The 18,088-nt window shown below is 42.0% G+C and overlaps 1 protein-coding gene across 1 annotated transcript in view; it reads left to right on the top strand.

The window, feature by feature from the left end:
* The window catches only part of CDCA2 (cell division cycle associated 2), a 92,735-nt gene extending 76,787 nt beyond the window's left edge, over positions 1–15,948 (top strand). The window contains exons 17-19 of the transcript XR_010409658.1: positions 6,516–6,712; positions 12,499–12,741; positions 15,814–15,948. The gene's annotated coding sequence lies outside the window, so the exon portion shown is untranslated. The remainder of the gene's footprint in view (positions 1–6,515; positions 6,713–12,498; positions 12,742–15,813) is intronic.
* The last annotated feature ends 2,140 nt before the right edge of the window (positions 15,949–18,088 follow it).

Here is an 18,088-nt window from a genome sequence, read left to right as displayed (position 1 = left end):
TTCAATGAATCTGCTCCTGCGAAAGTAGAGGATGACCTCTTTCTAAATTCAAGAGAACCCCCTTTCGTCCTTATCTTAGATGAACTCTTGGTGGCATTAGGCAATGACTGCCACGCCCTCCTTGAAATAATCTCATCCTTTGCTTTTTGCAAGAGCTACTCTTCTGATTAGCTCTCTGCTTCTCTGTACTTTCTCAGTTGCCCTTTTGCCTCCTTTTAAATAGACTTTGTTTTTTTTGGAACAGTTTAAGAGGAAGGTATGGAGAGTTCCTGTTTACCCCCTGCTCCCACACATACCCAGTGCCCCCCCCCTTATAAATGTCCCTCACGAGTGTGGCATATTTGTTACAATCCATGAATCTACATTGACACATTATCATCCAAAATGCAGATAATTTATATTCGAGTTCACTCCTGGTATTGTGCCTTCCATGGGTTTGGACAAATGTGTAATGGCATGTATCCACCATTGCAGTATCATACAGAATAGTTTCATTGCCCTAAACATCTGCGTTCTGCCTAGTCATCTCCCCCTCCCCCAACTCCTGGCAACCACGGATCTTTTTCTGGCTTTGTAATTTTCTGTCATATAGTTGGAATCACACAGTATACATACTGTGAATAGATGGGCTTCTTCTTAGTATTAAGTTTCCTCCATGTTTTTCCATGGCCTGATAGCTCTTTTCTTCTTCTTGTATTTTATTATTATTATTATTATTATTTTTAGCACTGAGTACGATTCCATTGTCTGGATGTACCACAGTTTATTTATCCGTTTACCTACTGAAGGACATCTTGGTTGCTTCCAGGTGGTAGTAATCATGAATAAAGCTGCTATACTTATCTGCGTACAAGTTCTTATGTGGACATAAATTTTCAACTGCTTTGGATGTATACCAAGGAGCACGGTTGCTGCTGGCTCATGGTATGCTGATCAGAGTATGTTTAGTTTTGTAAGAAACCTCCACACTGTCTTCCAAAGTGGCTATTCCATTTTGCACTCCCGCCAGCCGTGAATGAGAGTTCTGTTGCTCTACATCCTGACCAAAATTTGATATTTCAATTACCTTTTTAGATTCCTCTTTTTTCCCCCATGAAATCTTGTCTCCCAGAGTTTCATCCTAGACTAGCCTTTCTTTTCATATCATACATTCTTTGAAGTACACAGGCTTCAACGACCATCTCTAACCCAGTTACTCCCAAATGCATTATTTTATCAGACATGTGCAGCCGCTGTTACAGGTACTGTTGCTGGAACAGTGAAGAAGATGGACACAGTACATGGGTTTTCTACCTGGGGGTGGAAGACAAAACTTAAGAAAAAATTCAAAAGCGGGGCGCCTGGGTGGCTCAGTCAGTTAAGCATCTGCCTTCGGCTCAGGTCATGATCTCAGGGTCCTAGGATTGAGTCCTGTGTCCGGCTTCCTGATCTTCGGGGAGTCTGCTTCTTCCTCTCCTCCCTGCTCGTGCTCTCTCTCGCTATCTCTGTCTCTGTCTCTCTCAAATAAATGAATAAAATCTTAAAAAAAAAAAAAGGGAAAATTTAAAAGCTAATAAGTAAGATGATTTAGAATAATACAGTTACTTTCAAAACTAAATCAGGGTAACAGTAGACAAGGTAACTAGGCAGGTGCAGGCTGGGAAGGCTACTTTGAATAGAGGGTGAGGGAAGGCCTCTTTGAGGAGCTGACCTTTGAGCTGAACAGGTCTGTGACAACATGGGGCTGGTAAGCACAGAATTGGGCACAGAATTTAGGGGGGTACCAAAATCTCAGTAATCAAAATAAATACTATTTTTAGGAAATATTTTTAAAAGGCATAATTAATGCCAAAAACATGAGGAACAAAATATCAAAACTTAATTTAAATAAAAGAGGATCAGTAAGGTGAAGCTAGTTAAAAATTATTTAAGATCATCACTTGGTCAGGAGAGGTTATCAAATATGGCAATTCTATCAATTGAAAATGAGATCATCTAGGAAGAAATTTTGAACATATTCTTGGTGAGTTTGCTTTTGTTGAAACCAACAAATTCTGGTTTGGGTATAAATAAAATGTTTAAACTTAAAATAATGTGAGTTTTAATATACTTTTTAAGTTTTCGATATTTTTTTCAACTACTTTAATGTTCTGGAAAAATATTAATCATTCAAAAAAATACGTGAAAACATAGAGAGGAAAGCATATTTCTCCTCTGGCCTCAGACTCCTATATGGTTCTGGATAGCCCTGGAGCTGAGACCTGAATGACATGTGGAAGTGTGGGGAAATGCGTGTGGGATCCGATCACATGTAGATCAGAGGAAGACATGTGGCTGTTTTTTCTAGTTGCCTTAGGGAGTCATAGAAAGGTTTTTAGCAGGAGAGTGGTATAATTTTTTTTTTTTTTATTGAGATATAGTTGACGTTTAATATTATGTTAGTTTCAGGTAGACAACATAATGATCCAATATTTGTAAATATTGTGAAGTGATCACCATAGTAAGTCTAGTTCACATCCATCACCACACATCATTACAATTTCTTTTTCTTGTGATGGGAACTTTTAAGATATATTTTCCTAGTAATTTCAAATATGCAGCGGAGTGTTGTTAACCATAGTCATTATGCTGTACATTTGCATCCCACAACTTATTTATCTTATAACTAGACCCCCTTCACCCATTTTGCCCACTCCTCATCCCCACGCCCTGTCTCTGACAACCACCAATCTGTTCTCTGTATCTATGAGTTCAGTTTGTTTGTTGGTTTAGATTCTATATGTGAGAGAGATCATACAATATTTTGTCTTTCTCTGTCTGACTTATCTCACTTAGTATAATACCATGAAAGTCCATCCATGTTGTTGCAAATGGCAGGACTTCTTTCTTTTTTATAGCTGACTGGTATTCCGTTGTATCTATAGACCACATTTTCTTCATCTATACATCCCAACTTAGGTTGCTTCCATGTCTTGGCCATTGTGAATAATGCTGCAATGAACACGGGGGTGCAGATCTTTTTGACTCAGTGTTGTTGTTTTCTTTAGATGAATACCCAGAAGTAGAATTGTGGGATCCTATGGTATTTCTATTTTTAATTTTTTGAGTAACCTCCACACTGTTTTCTATAATGGCTGCACCAATTTGCATTTGTCTCACAATTTCATAGCAATTATGGTAATAGTGTTTACTTGGCTGCAAAACCACTCCTCTGTGAGCTCCATGAGGACAGAGAGTATGTCTTACTTGGTATGTATCCCAAGCACACTGGCTGAGTCTCTCCATATTTTCCTTTTCAAATTCTGATGGGAGAGCAAGGTTGCTCATTACCTTGTGGGTAGATTGTTTTATGCCAGACCACCTCATTGGTGGAGATCAGTCTACAGATTGGCCAACCTTGGATCAGGTGCCCATTTCTGGAACAATTAAGTCTACCCCTTGCTCAAGAAACGTATGCCACCACTCAAGGACTATGGGTGCTTAAGTCTCCTTAAAAATGGCTGGTGGTCTTGTTAAGCGTTCTGAGTGACATATCCAGTATCTATAACAGCTTTGGAACAGGGAACTGAACTCGGTTAGCTCACCTTCTCTCTCTCTCTTTTTTTTAAAGATTTTATTTATTTGACAGAGAGAGACACAGCGAGAGAGGTGAACACAAGCAGGGGGAGTGGGAGAGGGAGAAGCAGGCTCCCGGCCGAGCAGGGAACCCGATGCGGGGCTCGATCCCAGGACCCTGGAATCATGACCTGAGCCGAAGGCAGACGCTTAACGACTGAGCCACCCAGGCGCCCCACCTTCTCTTTATTTCATAGAATTTATTCTTCCCAAAAGAGAGTACGTAGTTGGATTGGGTTGTTACCATTCAGTTGAGAGTACATTCATTGAGCAGTGTTTACCCGCCAGTCCTCAGAGGTGGTTGGCCTTCCTCAAGGCTAGAGGACCGGTGGCCTGTTGTTTGCATTGGTATCTGGTTCCTCATGGTCCATGTGGGTTTCCTTAACTGGGAACATAATGCAAGAGTGAGGCAACACAAGGAGGGGAAAAAAAACCCTCTTGGAGCTTATTTCCCTCCCCTCGAAAGGAGGCCATGGAGGCAGAACTGAACTTTCTGGAACTCTCTGGTTGCTTATTTATCAGGCATTATTGGAAAATGAGGGGTTCTGCATCAGCGAGTTTTCCAGACAACTGAGTGTATTCCATTTTAAATGCCAACCTAGACAGAAACTTAAAGCATCTTATGAGAATATTTCTAAAAGTATTTGATACTTTCTTCTTTCATCAACTAAGAACACTGAACGTTATTTAACTTTTTCAATGATGCTTTGATGACTTGATTATGTGCATCAGTCATTGTGCCAGGCCCTCAGGGCCTGTTAAGCTGTGAAGAGCTATTTGCCCCAGCACTAAATGACCTCAGCCTGCTGACTTTTATTAGTTTTGTGTATATTTTTAATCATTATCCAATATCTTCTCTAGACTCTGTGTCTTAGCCTAACATCTTTTCCCTGCTGTGTCCTACTCTCTTCAGATGTGCTGTTCTGAATCTACGGTTGGCTGAGAATCCAGAAAACCAAGGCTGGGAGGGGTGGCTGTTGAGTGTTGATAATTATTGGAGTGAGGAGATTCTCTTGTCCATAAGAATTATAACTTTCCTGCTGAGGTGCATGTCTTCCTTCCTTCCTCAGCTACTCACATCATGTCTCAGATTGCTGTGGCTTGCATATTAACTATGTGCTGATTCTTAGAAGTACTCATTGAAAATCATAGAATCAAAATCTAGGTTTGAAAAAAATCTTTTTTTCCCATTTTTTAATTGTGGTAAAATACACCTAACATAAAATTTACTATCTTAACTATTTGTAAGTGTACAATTCAGTGGTAGAAACCACATTGTTGTGCCATTGTCGCCACCATCCATCTGTATAACTCATTTCACCTTCTAAATCTGAAACTCTGTCCCCTTAAATAATAACTCCCCATGGGCTCCTTCCCCCAAGCCCCTGGCAACCACCATTCTACTTTCTGGCGTTTTTTTTTTTTTTTTTTTTTTTGCTTTCTTCCCTCCCTCCCTTTCCTTCCTCCCTCCCCTTCCTTCTTTCCTTCTTCTTTCTCTCTTTCTTTCCTTTTCTGTGTCCCTAGATTTGAAAAGATCTTTTATCATAATCTGGTTTCACCTTCCATCCACATATTTTAGGTTCTCTCTAGGGCATGCTCTGACCCTAGTCAATTATTCAATATTCTTTATCATCGTTTGTTTCCTCATATGTTAAAGGAAGTAAGGTAAAGCGTTGACATTATAAGTTTTCAGGAAATAGGGATGGTAACAGGAATAATTAAAATAATCATACCTTCCCTGCCTGGAGACAATAGTCTGAAAGATGTGTGAAAGGCGAAAGATGTGTGGTTTTGGACAGAGATTGCTAATGATGTAGACAGAATGCTTATTTGAGAAGGGTGGCCCAGAGGCATGGGAGGGAGATGGGAGTCACCTTGAGGCTCTTTAGTGGAGAAACAGGCCTGGGTATGGAAAGAAGCCCAGGAGCGGAATGGCCATGGGCTGATGCAGGAAGATGGATGAGCTTAGTCAGCCTCTTCTGTGTAATGACTTCCTCCTTTCTCTGTTTCCCTTCTCAGGCTGGGATAAAAAGGAGCCAATCAGGAGGTTGTGTGGGTTTCAGTGGCTGAGTAAGTCAGTCCCCCTCCACCACGCTTGGCCACAGTGTCCTGGAGTACTTCCTATCTGTGAAGAGGAGGGCTTGGGAGGAAAACTGACCTGTTGTCCAGAGTCTGATAACAGAACAGAATTGAAGTCATATTTCAAAGGACCCAAGGGAGCTAGGGTGGGGGCAAGGATTGTTACAAATGATGAGCAGAATTTTGTAGACCCCAGCAGATATTTACCAGCTGTATCTTTAAAGAAGGATTAATGTTGGTCTTTCCCAATGTTCCTCTGCCTGGCCTTATGCACGTAAAAAGAGAGGCCATATATCTTCTCTAGAATATATTCTTGGAATAGTAGACCAAGAGAATTAGGGAAAAATAGCCCAAGTTAAATCAGACATATAATTATAAAATCATAGACCTCGGGTGTAAAGAGCCTTGAAGATTTTCTAATTAACTAGATGCTAGCCCATGCATTTCAACTATAACAGTATAGATAACAGACTGTCTCTTTTTGAGCACTTCTAGCAACAGAGAATTCAGAACATCCTCAGGTAGCCTGGGCCAGCCTTGGGCAGTTCTGATTGTCAGAGATTGTTGTAAGAAATCTGATTTTCTGGACTTTTCACCTGTTGATGTTTGCTTTGTCTGGGAGAATAACTCCAGTCCTTTATATGCCAGTGTGGTCTACTCAGCACAAAGAGGAGCAAGACGATCCCTTCCTTTATGATAGACTCATCACTTCTGATAGCACATCTTAGGATCACATTGGCTTTGGGTTCATAATCAATTGAATACAAGCTGCTGCCGCCTCTGTGCTTGTCTAACTGGTTTTTAAAATGCAACCAACTATAATTACCTATCATATGTCACAGGGGCCATAGTCCCAAAGTGTTAAGGAGCAAAGAAGGGTTGGCTTTTCGATGACATCAGAGATCAAACAAAGCCTTCCGGACAGAGGATAGTGCAACTTCACACAGTGAGCCCAGGATGGTCACCGAGGACAGAAGCCCTCTCCAGTCTCCAGTCTCCAGTCTCTCCAGTCTCATCACAACGCAAATTGCAAGAATTGGTGAGTTCCTCACCAGGAAGGGAAGTAAAGTTCTATGAGCTCTAAGTAGAGGTTGAGGCTTGGAAACTTTTTATTGGTGAGTAGGGCATGAAGACAAGGGACTGAGGAGGTATTCCAAAGGTCAGTCTTTACCAAGAGCCAGGGGATGACATTAAAGTGTTGTGAAATTATTCTGACCACAAAACAAAACAGTCAAGAGACTGGAAAGCAAATTGTTTTCAGTGGACTGATCATGGAAAATGGTGGAAGCTGGAAATAGGGATGGTAACAGGAATAATTAAAATAATCACTCAGGCAAAGTTCTCCTGGCTTTATCCTATCTGGTCTTTCAAGGAGCTAAAGGGGGTGTTTGTCATCATGGACTAGGGCAGATCCTCACACTGAAAATTTATTAAAGTTGGCCCATTTTATCAGACTGAGAAAATTTGGGGCCTGAAATCTGTTATCTATCCCTCCTAGTTTCCTGTCATCTGCTGATTTAATAAACATACCACCACTGTCCTCATCTAAGTCATGCAAATGTTTAGTAGAGCACGCCAAGGAAAAATAGTTCTATGGCATGATCTAAAAGCCTCCCTTCAGGTTGACAGCCATCTATTAATCACAACTTTTTGAGGATAGCCATCCAAGTGCTTACTAATCTATCCAGTGGTACCAGCATTTAGCTCAAATTTCTAAATCTTGTCCAAAGGATCTAATGAGAGACCCCTTCAAATGCCTTGCTGAAGTGCAATTTAGTATGTGTTTTTGCATTTCTCTGTGCCAAAAGCAGAATGTAGGGTAGATTGGCATGATTTATTCTCAGTGAACCCATTCTGACTCTTGGTGATCACTGCTTTCCTTTCAAAGTTTGTCCACAAACCATCTCCCTTAAAATCCACTTCGAAATTGTTCTAGAGATTGTCATCAAGCCTATTGGTCTTCAGTTTATGGAACCTTTTTCCTACCCTTTCTTGAAAACTGGGAAAATGTTGAGTCCTCTCCAGCCTACTGACCCTTCTTTCATTCTCCACAGTTGTTCAGAAAGTATCTATGGCATTTCAGCTTTCATTATTCCTTACAAGATGCTGGTGGCATAATTTGTGTAGACCAGGAGATTTGAACTCACTGAGGGCAATGAAGTGTGTTATAATAACCAACTTTGGCTTATCTCTTACAGTGTTTGCATTCTCTTTTCTCACATGAAGATTGATCTCCTTAAGATGAAATAGGAGGGAAAAAATGAACAGGAGCCAAGTGGTTCTATTTCTATCCATGATCAATTAACATGAACCTCTGCCCCAAACATGAAGACGTCCTTATTCTTCTTGCCTTTGATATACCCTTTAAATGCCATTTTTATCATTTTGTCATGGACATTTATCAGCGCTAAAACCCAGAAAAGAGCTTATACAGTTTTTATAGGTGTCTGACATCATGCTTTTGAAAAAATTGTGAAAATGTCTTCCAGAGCCACCCAATCACTAGGAGACCCAGCTGTCTTTAGCTGATTTGGGAGGTCTGAAAGGTCTTAGCCCCGGTATGGAAGAAGTACAGCTTTTCCACAACTACTGCCATCATTTGCTCAAGCTGATGTGGGTGGGTGTTTGTTCTTCATCATAACCAAACCAGCCTAACCAGAACCAGTAGCAACCACTCATCCATCCAGTGAAGTTTCGGAGAGATGTGTGCCAGGGGCCCCTGAAACTGTCTAAGACCAAAATCCCTTCCTTCTTGTTTCGGCATTTTTCCTCTTAAAAATCCCACAGTTCAGGGTTTGACTACCCTTAACTTCTCCATCATCTGATACAATGTCACCTGACGTCCGTTGTCCATATTTGCTCTATCCTGTCTAGGAGTCCTATGTCCTTTCATATGAGCTTCTAATATTCTGTATCTGTGCTGTCCCACGTGGTAGCCATTAGCTTCATGTGGTACTGGACAGCACAGATAGAGAACATTCCCATGATCCTAGAGTCCTGCTGGACAGCACTGCTGTAGCTATTCCTTGAGCCCTTTGGAATTTTCAAGCAGGAAAGGTAGGTGCGTTAGACACATAGAGCTGGCACCTGCCAATCGTCCTGGCAAGGCTTTATTGCGGTGGGCTCCTGAGCCTGTCACTTTTAAGGTGGTCCGTGTGCTTGGTTTGGGCATTCCTTTAGAGGCAAGTGGTTATAATGAGCATCAGCTCCTTGGGTTCCCCCAAGGAACCATGGTTTGCATATCAGTGTGAGCAAATATTCCCCAGATCCCATTGGTGGTCATTGTCATTTACCATGCCTAACAAAATGCTGGCGCCTATAGACACTCGGAAAGTTTGCCTGAAGGAACAAATGAATTAAGAGAGGTTTCTTTAGTCCCTGCAAAGCCAAAGAAAAGTACCATGGGATTAAGGAGGAAGGAAAGAAGGAAGAAAGGAAGATCCCACCACCTTTGAATTTCTCTATCTTTGTCTCTCTGCTTCCGTGCCAGTGAGAGCCTCTGAGGCAGACTAGAAGGAGGTTACAGAGGAAGGAAATATAGAGAAGGAAGGAAGAAGATGAGAAAGGAAGGAAAGGAGCATCATGCAATAGCAGAGGGAGAGAGTCACAGCATTTTAAACCTAAAAAGGACTGCAGAGTCCAATTGGCCTAACTCCTCATGTCGCCCATGAAATATGAGCATTTCATTTGGCGTTTAATACAAATCTGCTGAAAAAAATGAAGCAATGAGGTCGAAAGACATAGGTTAAGTGACTTGTCTAGAGTTACAAAGCTAGTGAGTGTCAGAGCAAGGGCTAGAAGCCAGCCCACCTATCCAGTGATTTCCCACCATCCCAGGGTGGCTGAGGGAGGAGGGAGAAGTGAGGGGGTGCGGGCAAGGAGGGGAAGAGGTGGGTTGGGGCACAACCTGTGGAGAGGGAGAAAAGGTAAATGTGTCTGTCAGCTGTCAGCCTCCCTTGTGACTTTATTTGAAGCATAAAAATGTTCCCCACAGTTGCTTCACCTACTCCATCTGAACTTCATGGTTTCCTGATCCCAGCAGAGACTTCTAGGTGGCCGGAGACTTGCCTAGACGGCACTATGCCTACGTGACCCCAGGCAAGGTACTGCTTGACTCACACGACCAGGCTGCATTTAGTTTAGTAACCACTGGTCCCTCATAAATTTGGTCCAGATCCAAAACTGATTTCTGAAGCAACTTGGCATTCCTTAAATTTCACCTGCGCTAGAATATAAAAACACACTGAAGCAGAATTTGGCCAGGATTTTAAACAGAGCTCTCAAGCAACTTTGTCACATTCCCTCCCAGAGTGATCCTTCCACAGTCAAGTCCTGGAGCAGGTTTTTTTGAAAATGGTTCACGTTCCCTTTACTTCTCCTCTCTAGAAGACTCTCCAGGTCAAGAACTTTGGCATCGGAGGAGGGAGTTGGAGGTCATACAGAACTGATTCCAAATGCAAGCTGTCACGGGGTTGTATCACCCTGCGGAGGGAACTTATTTTTTTCTGATACAATTTTGATAGTAAGAGGAACATGGGAGGACAGTGGAGACGTCATTATCAGGTGGGGCCCCAGTGCCTGGGAAACATCACATGACCAGCATATGTTAATTACAGGTATGGCTCAGAGTGACCAGCCGGGGTTTGAATCCTGGCACCTTAGCGTTGCAGCGGTGTGACCTGGGGGCAAGTTGGTCGATTTCTTTCTGTCTTGGCTTTCCTAGCTGTATCTTGGGATTAGGAAAGCATGTAGCATGCCTAGCACAGAACTTGGCACATGATATAAACATCGGCTATCACTACGACCTCCTAACGCGTCCTGTGATTTCTTTATCTACACTGCATTGTCCTCGGGGGCATCAAGCAAGCGGGTTTAAAATCCTTGGCCAAAAACATCTGCCCAGTGGCAGCATTCACACCACACTTTGCGATAAATGTCCTAACTCCAACACAGCTTCAGCTGGGCCAAGTGAGGCCAGCATCAGGTTTTATGGGTCTGACGAAGATGTTTGAAATATTGTAGGAGACTGTCAAAGAATACTTAGACCCACTCCGAAAAGGGGCCGTTCTTAATTTTCATCTTTCCTGCAAGTCAGAAAGATATATACTCTCCAAATAAAGGCAGTTTCCTCGTCCTGAAGTTATGGCAGTTTGGTCATACAATAAACAGCACCCTGTCATAAGGACCGCATAAAACATGGTCTGACAGTTCTTTAAAAGTAAAAAGAAACACGACTGCAGCCGATGACCTTTCCTCTGAGGGCACAGCTGTTTTGTGTGGTTGGAGGGACCCGTGGTTTCATACTTAGGGGCTACGATATATGACTGGCTTTTCACAAAGTGTTTCCATGAGAAATTACAGTATGTTCTAAAGGGGAGCGCCAACTGGGCTCATTCGCTTTAGGCAGGAGCACTTTTTTCCCCCCTCTTGATGTTTTCCAAATGACATCGTGCTGAATACTCGTGATTAGAAACTTCTTTAGTAGGTGAAGTGTAAGCGGTCTCAAGAATACCGGGTCAGCTTCGATTTCCTGGGGGATTTTAATTATGGGCCTTTTGTCGGGTTGGTGGGTCAGCGCCTTGGAGGACTTCTGCATTTATGAGGACTTACCCAAAACCCAGTGCTTCTGTGGGTGAGGACTGGAAATCTCCGGGGAAAATGTAAAATAATAGCTTTGTTAGAGATGGTAGGTGATTTCCATTTTCTTGAAAAATGTTTATTCCTCCTGTAAAATGTTATTTGTGCAGTGCATTGAAATGATAATGAAAAAGCGATGTCTAAAATTTCTAATTGTGCATGTGTTGTGTGGGTGAGAATGGATGTTTTTCTTCCTTTGCTTGTTTTCCAAGTTATCTTTAACATGTTTTCTTTACTTCATAATGAAATTAAAAAGAAGGATTGCATCTCCATTTCATTTTTTGATTTCCCCCTAGGTATTGGTGGTTACTGAAACATTCCAGTTAAAGCACCGGATTTCCCCACCCCCCAAAACCCCCCACCCCTCCAATCTCTATGCTCTAAATTAGAATAATAAGTCCTTTGAGATTGGAGTTTGGCAGCCTCTCGCAGGATGGGGTGGGGTATATGCCAATTACTGATGGCTGTCGTTCCAATATAAAAACGTGCTCTCCTTGCACGTATCCCAAACCCTGCTACTGACCTGCCAACAGCAGGGCATTGAGTGCAAGTCCCAGTACGGTGGGAGATTTGTTCTGATTTATCTGTGCTCTCTCACCTCGTCCCCTGAGTGACCAAAGCTGGGCATATGCAAAATGGCTGGCTTGGTTTAGAAATACAAGCAGAGACCCTGAAACAGCTGACTTATTGGTAATTAGACCACACTGGTATTGAACCCATGACCTCAGTCTCATTAGAGCTGCATTTGGGCCAACCGAGTTGACCAGAAACAGATTCAAAACAGTGAGTGATAGAGGTCTTTGGTGCAGGGTCAAAGGCCTACTTGCACTAGCCAGTGTCATAAGTGGAGTCTTAAACTCTGCCATGTTAAAGGAGTGGCCGCAGATGAAAATGGCCATAGGGATAGGTCATTGCTCTCCTCGTCATAGATGTGGCTGGCATAGCATTGCTCATCCGGCCAACTCCCTTCCTTCAACTGCATCTCCTTGTAACTCAAGGGTTAACAAAGAGAGAGACAAGTGTTTCCGCAGGACTTCCCCCTCCCTCCTTTCAGTTGCTAATGGCTAATAGTAACAAAAACACCGGGATTAAAGCCTATTTCTTTAAGAATGGTTTCCTTTGAAATGATACTCTTCGATTTAAAAATATCCAGGGTTAATCATTATTTTCACTCTTCTGCTCTTCAAGGAGCTCTAAAAACAGGCGTCTTGCCTTCATTTCGTGTAGAAAAGGAATCCGTTTCCCAGCGGCGGAGCAGGATAAATGGAAAAGGCAGGACAGAAGAATGATGAGAGACACTATGTGTGCAATCAATGAAATGGAATAGAAAGAGACTCCAAATGTAACAGAATTTTTTATGTGATAACACTGGCCTTTCAGGTCAGTGGGATGAGAATGGATTACCTGAGAATGACTAGCCATTTAATAAAGGTAGGTTTCTGCTTCAGACCACACCCAAAATAAAGATTTAAATGTGAAAAAAAAAAAGACTTTAGAGTTCTAAAAAATAATGAAGTAAATTTTTTATAATCTTGGAAGGCCTTTCTAAGGGTGCCAGAAACTACAAAAATCATAAAGAAAAATACAGAATAATTTGACTCCATAAAAATTTATCATGAAAACCTATGTATACCAAGTACTAAATAATATTAAAAAGCAAACGGGGAGACAATATTTTTGGTGCCTATGATATTTAAGATGCAAGTGGAAGATTTAATAATAAAGCATTTAGAAATCAACAAGAAAAAGAGGAACAAGTTAATTACAAAGCAGACAAAAGAAATGAACATCACTTTACATAAGAAGAAATGTAAATAAATGGTCAGTGAACCCATAAAAAATATATTTGACAGCCCTGGCAAACGTCAAGAATTGCACATTTTAAACAACTGAAAGTTAATTTTTCTTCCAAAAAATTGGCAAAGATAAAAATAAAAATGCTGGCAGTGTTGCAGGGAAATTAGTGCTTGTTTTTGCACCACTTGTGGCCATGTAAATTGCTATAACTTTTCTCGAGGGAGATTTGGCAATATACAGAAGAAAAGCCTTACTCTTTCACTGTGCTGTGACCCAGAAATTCTACTTGTAGGAACCAGTCTGAAAGGAATAATCATGGGTATGTGCGAGGATTTTGCTTTTAGAATGTTGATCAAAGCCTCTTTATAATAACTAAAAATTGGTCACAGCTTAAGTCCCCGACAATAATCAGTTGAATGTATCATGGTGTATGGTGTATGATGGAACTTCATGTAACCTTATCATGTTGTAGGAAAAAATATATCTCATGTCACGGAAAAATATTCACTATTATCATGTTCAGAAAACAAGTAGCTTTAAAATTGCAGTATTATAAAGTTATATGTTATATGTGCATAGGAAAAGATGATAGAATAATATATATCAAATTATTAAAATACTTTTCTCTAGGCATAGGAATAATAGATAATTTTAAAATGTCTCCTTTTGGGGCTCCTGGGTGGCTCAGTCCTTAAGTGTCTGCCATAGGCTCAGGTCATGATCCCAGCCTAGTGGGGAGCCTGCTTCTCCCTCTCCCACTCCCCCTGCTTGTGTTCCCGCTCTCGCTGTGTCTCTCCCTGTCAAAATAAATAAATAAAATCTTAAAAAAAAATAAAATAAATAAAAATGTCTCCTTTTATCAGTTTTTTGTTTTAGAGTGAACATGTATTACTTGGAGAATAAAAGATGCAATATATTTTGTTTCAAATATCATAACTGGCACAGTTTCATACTGGAGATTAAATGGGATAATGTATAAGAAAGTTGCTAGCACAGGATTAGAAAGATAAGGGGGACTTGATACTCAAGGTTTGAATTTGAATCTAAAAAGTTACCACATAGTCCAAGAACTTACAGCACTCTTAAAGATTGACTTCCCGAGCCAGTGGATTGAATGAGCCCCAACCCACTCTCTGTTTCTTTTGCTTTTTAGCTAGACTTTCTATTTTAATGGTTCAAACATATGTCTACAAGATATCAGGGAAGGAATAGACCAAAAAAAAAAAAAAAAAAATTCCTGCCTGTCATTTTTTTAAAGATTTTATTTATTTATGAGAGAAAGAGCATGAGCAGAGGGAGAGGGAGAAGCAGACTCCCTGCGGAGCAGAGAGCCATCCTTGGGGCTTGCTCCCAGGACCCTGAGATCATGACCTGAGCCGAAGGTGGCCGCTTAACCGACAGCCACCCAGGTGTCCCCTCCAGCCTGTCATTTTAAGATGATATCTACAGTATTCATCTTCTCCACTATACTGTGAGGCACACTGGACTGTGACCCTTTCTTTAAGGTGAGCTGAGGCAATGGGTCTTCCTCTTTACAAGCATTCTTGGACTCCGGAGCAGTTGCTGTATTATCTATCACGCTATGCAAAAATAGAAATTACATACATGCACCCATAACATCAAAGTGAAGCCCAAAGCTTGTGACCTGTGGATCGATTCTGGAACCCCTGGGCTGTTTGGGATGACGGGAGGAAGAGGAGTGTTTGGCAGATGAAGTGTGTGCTCAGGTTGTGGGAGGCACGGGGCTGGAGGCTAGCACTGGAGTTGTTCTGGAGCCTGGTTCCCTGTTAGCACCATGGATTTACATCTGGGTCCATGGGAGATAAAAGGACTACCCAGGGGAATGAAAAAGGGTGCTCTGCCTAAAGGATCCCTTTAAGATTTGGCATATAGCACAGCACTAAATGTGGGATCATGTTGACAGAGCTTGTCACTAAGGGCTGTGTGTGTGTGTCTGTGTGTGTCTCTGTGTGTATCTGTGTGTGTCTCTGTGTGTGTCTGTGTGTGTGTTTCTGTGTGTGTGTCTCTCTGTGTGTGTCTGTGTGTGTGTGTGTGTCTGTGTGCTCACATGGTACGCTAGTGGTCCCTGTAGGTGGGTGTTAGGAATCAGAGTAAGGTTTTTCTTTATATCCGTGCAATATGGTGTTGCTACATTGCTGGCATCCAAAGGATGCAATGGCAATCCTTTTGGTGACATTAAAGGGGCAGAGAAGGAGGATGGAAAGAAGACTATGGAGGTGAACTCCATGCTGAAGCCATCAGGGCTTAGTTTTGTGTATTGTAAAATCCCCTCAGAGGTCCCAAGACAGAATTTGGGGGAACTTGTTAGGAAGTTGGATATTCTGTTAGAGCAAGCGGGGTGGAAAAACTCAGCAAGATATGGATTGCAACTATTAATGTAACTTCCCTTTAAGCCCAGAGCTTGAGTGCCCTGGGACAATGTGTCTTACATAGACAAGTGTTCATTTCTATGATTAATTCAGCTGGCTAGAGCTTAGTACTAATGAGACCAAGGCCAAGGCTATTGGCTCTATTCCCATAGGAGCTGTTAGCATCTCATGGCCCTAAAACTGAGGTGACACCCTTCACCCTTGCACATAGTGGGGATTGGGTGAGAGAGTATGATGTCTGAGTCCACTTAAATGCTTTTCCAACCCCCACGCTTTCCCCTCTAACACAATGCCACCGCTCTGAATATACTTCCAGTTGGGATTTTGCAACGTGACAATCTAATCAATGATACCGTCTCCAGAGCCACATCCATTTGAAAAGCAGAGGCTGCCCAAATCAGAGACATCACAGGTTACTCTGCTGCCAGTCACTTTGATTGATACAGGTTGCTGTACCAACTGGTTTTCACAGACAGATGTAGCTTGGAAGAAACCATACCCCGGTCACCGTGCCACCTGAGAGTTTGGGATCGTGCATAAAACCAGCCTACATTCTTTCTCCACCTTCTAAGAACTCGTTGGCAATTTGTAGCCATGTACATTTGGAAAGGAATCAAGTTGGACGTTTTGCCTGGGTCCCCTAGATCCTCTAGCTTGAAGTGTCCCATCAGGAGCTTTTCATCCTGAGATTTATTTACCCCCACCCCCTCTCAATCTCTGTATTTATCAGGCTTGTTTAGTTGCAAGTAACTGAAACTCAACTCAAACCATCTTTGTTTATCAACTCACATACCTGGGAAGGATACCAGGTTTGTTCACAGAATTTAAAGAAGAGCTGCCGAGATCAGAGTCTTAGAAATTGGAACTGGGACACAACCCTAACCAGAGACCTTTCACTTTCTTTCTTTCTCCTCTTCTCATCTCGGTTTCTTTCTGAGAACGGTTCCCTCTGTGTGGTAGCCAGCATCCCCAAATGCACATTCTCCTGGGTTAGCAAACACAGCCAGAATCTTTAAGGTAATCGGAGGGAAGGGCTCTCCTATGTCCATTTCTTAGACCAAACATTGTTTGCTGAGGGATTAAAGTACTAAGATTGACCGGGTCTAGGTCATGTGTCCATTCCTCTAGCTTGTGTGTAACATGTTGAAGAGTGGGGGAAACAGGGAAATTGTGTAAAATAAATAAATAAATAAACAAACTGTGCAGATCTAAGAAAAATAGGTATTGCAGTTCTTAACCTTCCTTAAGACTTAACTGGTCAGTCTCATCTGCTTAGAGCCCAACAAAACATTGGAGTCTTGTGAAGGAGCCCAGAGGAATATAAATGCAAATCAGAGGAGAAAAGAAGTCTGTTTTTGATAAATTTGGAATTTAATTTTTATATTGTCATAAAGACTATCATTTAGGTCCTTCTTTAATAGGTAAGGAAAGTAATTCACAGTTAACTGAAGTGAACTGCCCAAGCCAAATTGCCCAGTTGGTGGATAACTGGACAAAAAACCCCAAAGCTCCTTCATCCGGATTTATTGGTTTTTTTTTTCTGTGTTGGCCTGCCTTCAATAGACTGGTCATCAAACTCATTACTGACTTTAATGATGGGAATTTCAAGGAGTAGATGAAAGTCAGCCTTGACGGTCTTTAAATCCCATTGCTAGGGCACCAACTCTCTTTTCTTGCCTCTAGGTCAGTAGGCACTTCTGCTTCTAGAGGTGAATGGAATATGTGAGGCCAGTTGGCTATGGACCTTGGACTCAGAGTAAATCCAGGCCTCCTTGTCTTCTTGGTCATGTGGGCTTTCTGGGACCTCTGTCACGGTATCTGGTCAGAAGGAAAAGAAGGGAGAGATCAAAATCCAAATCCAGTCAAAATCCAAAACCAGAAGGTTTCACTTCTACCTAAGATGTAGATAGCCACAGAGAACATTGCTTCTGCCCTAATAATGAGAAAAAGCTGGATATTCAATAAAATCATGACCTTTTTGGAGCCCATTGAAGAGCTGAGGTCATAGGGCATCCCAAACTGAATTCCACTGTTGGAGGGTACACTTGATCTTAGCCAAAAGGCCGAGAGGCGATCCACTGTTGGAAGGTAGTAAGCCCCTCCCAGGAGACATGGGGATACATGAAGAGGTAGCAGCCATAAACAACTGAAATATTTCAGCAAATCCTTATAGACCAAGTGTGGGCTGAGCTAATTTGTTCCTTATTTGACCACTGACAGTATGCTGGGCACTGAGCAGAGTAGGGACCTTTCCAAAGTGGTCAACCTGCTTTTGACCCTTTTCCTTCTACAGTACAGGAAAGTGGGTATATTGGTTTTGATTGCTGTATTACAAATTACCCCTTTAAATTACCCCTTTAAGCAGCTTAAAACACCAAACATTTATCTTAGTTTCTGTGAGTCAGAAATCCTGGTGCAGCTTAGCCGGGGATTTCTGGCTCAGGGTCTTTCCTAAGGCTGCAAGGGAGGCACGGATCATGGCTCTGATCATCTCAAGGCATGCCTGGGGAAGGATCACCCAAGCTCATGCACCTGACTGTTGGCAGGGCTTGGTCCCTCTTGGCAGCTGGTTAGAAGCAGAAGTTCCTTGC

The sequence above is a fragment of the Mirounga angustirostris genome, unplaced genomic scaffold, assembly GCF_029215605.1.
Source record: "Mirounga angustirostris isolate CCGP_5_RB_7025 unplaced genomic scaffold, mMirAng1.0.hap1 SCAF_2, whole genome shotgun sequence".
Lineage (NCBI taxonomy): Eukaryota > Metazoa > Chordata > Mammalia > Carnivora > Phocidae > Mirounga > Mirounga angustirostris.
This window is presented reverse-complemented; position numbering and strand designations above follow the sequence as displayed.